Raw genomic sequence first — 2115 nt, 5'->3', positions numbered from 1 at the left:
GCATTATGCAAATATTTCCACATAGTGAGGTAGATATGTGGGGGCGTGTTAGAACGAGCCATTTTAGGGGGGTGTGGCATTAACTTTGATAAAGAATATCTCTTTGGTTTTGAGACTTTAGTCTTTGCAACTTCAGGGATCTTATCTATGCACAATCAGCTTGTAACACTCCAAAGAGAAAGGAAAACTTGAAATCGCATTATATGACCCCTTTAAGGCACCTCTGGGTACAGGTGATATGTTGATTTTTTTAGTTACACAAGATTTTTCAAAATGCAAACTCTCACTCATAAAATGGCTGGAAATGGTAAATGTACAGTATAGAGTTATTTTTGTCCTCTAGTTTACTTATTCAATTTGATATAGTAGTTTGACTTATTTTTAGTAAAATGATTAACATTTAGCAATTTTTTTCAGAGTCTATGTAAACTTTTGACCACAACTGTAAATTGAGCATGCGTGATAATGTTACATTACAATGTTTTACAGTTTTTAAATTAATTTGTATTTATGTATTATGGAGAGACTGCAGAGTTAAATGTGAGCTAGAAAAAATATTTCTCATAATCCTGAAATGCTTAAGGTTAATGTTAATTTTAACTTGCTTCAGTGTATCCAAATTCAGTGTATGTTCTCTGACTCTGACTCATACAGGCCTGAAATCAAGTCTCATCTAGCAGGAAAAGAAGCAGAAAAGCCTGTAAAATGAGTGTGTATGAGGAGAGAGAGCAGGAGTCTTCTGTTGACACTCAGAGAGCAGCATCTCCAGGATTCAGCTGTGTGTCTATGAAGAGTAACAACTCCATGATTATTCCTCCTGATCTCAGTGATGTTGACGCTCAGAGAGCAGCATCTCCAGGATTCAGCTGTGTTTCTATGAAGAGCAACAACTCCATGCATCAGCCCCCTAAATTCAGTGATGGAGCTGCTGTGACGTCTGACCCTGTGTGAGTATCATCTAGGTCCTCAACTATCTGCTGTAGTGAAACTTGGCTATGAAATATTTTAATATGGTGAATCATTCACTGAGGTCTCTTACTCTGAAAAGCAGACATTAGTAAATCACTGTATGAAGAAAAGAAGAAAGACAATCTATTATATCTATTATTTCTAAAATATTCAATGCTGCTCACCAACTAAAGCTTTAAATCTGTACTGTGTCCCAGTGAACTGATATAATGATCAGAGGAAGTTGACAGATTTATGCAAATACCCAAGACTGGGTATGAAGCTGATTCAGAGATTTTTAGAGCTCTTTTGATTTAACATTCATGTTAATAATAGTAATAATAAAATATTACTAATTAAACTTGCAGATGCCTGCTGACAAACACCCACATAACCACTGAAATTAAACCTAAGGTCAGTTTGGCTTAAGGAAAAACAACAATGTAGTGTACAAATATTTGCAAAATGCTGCAACACTAATGTGTTATTCTTAAAACACCTACATCAGGGGTTTTCTTACTTTTTGAGCAACTTAAAACATCCAAATGATTTTTTCAGCACTGAACAAATAGAATTCTCTTTGAACTCAAGCAGTTCACTCAAAAAATACATTTGTCATTATTTACTAACCCTCATGTCGTTCCAAACCCAAGACTTGATCTTCAAAACACATACAGTATGAAGATATTTTTTAAGAAACCAGAAAGTTTTCTGTCCCTCCATTGAAAGTCCACGCAACCAAGACTTTGAATATCTAAAAAGGTCAAAGGACTTTTAATGGAGGTGAACTGTCCTTTAAGGACTTGTGAGCAGGATTCACAAAATGCACATATCATGAAGATCTTTAGAAGAGTCTGATGAGAACAGCATCTAAAACTCACATACACCAGTAACATTTAGAAGTTTTGCACTCCAACTAACACTTGATACATTTACATATTTTATGATGTTTATCGTAAACTTTCATCAGTCTAGAAGTTTGAGCAGCTATCATTATCTTTATGATGCTCAAAACAAACCACTCTAGTCTACAGGAAATATAGCTCACCAACTTTAAAGCAGCACTATGTAACTTTTGGCGCTCTAGTAGCGGTTAATAAACAGAACTGCACACATCCCGTTGAAGAACATTCCAACCGGAGCTACTTCTCTAGGTTTATGTCTATG

The 2115-nt window shown here is 35.4% G+C and overlaps 1 long non-coding RNA gene across 1 annotated transcript in view; it reads left to right on the top strand.

Annotated features, from left to right (window-relative positions):
- Positions 1 to 915, top strand: part of LOC107569545 (uncharacterized) — a 3534-nt gene extending 2619 nt beyond the window's left edge. The window contains exon 3 of the long non-coding RNA XR_001606907.1: positions 655 to 915. This is a non-coding gene — a long non-coding RNA (uncharacterized lncRNA). The remainder of the gene's footprint in view (positions 1 to 654) is intronic.
- The last annotated feature ends 1200 nt before the right edge of the window (positions 916 to 2115 follow it).

This window comes from Sinocyclocheilus grahami, unplaced genomic scaffold (genome assembly GCF_001515645.1).
Source record: "Sinocyclocheilus grahami isolate Dianchi unplaced genomic scaffold, SAMN03320097.WGS_v1.1 scaffold1356.1, whole genome shotgun sequence".
Taxonomy (NCBI): Eukaryota; Metazoa; Chordata; class Actinopteri; order Cypriniformes; family Cyprinidae; genus Sinocyclocheilus; species Sinocyclocheilus grahami.
This window is presented reverse-complemented; position numbering and strand designations above follow the sequence as displayed.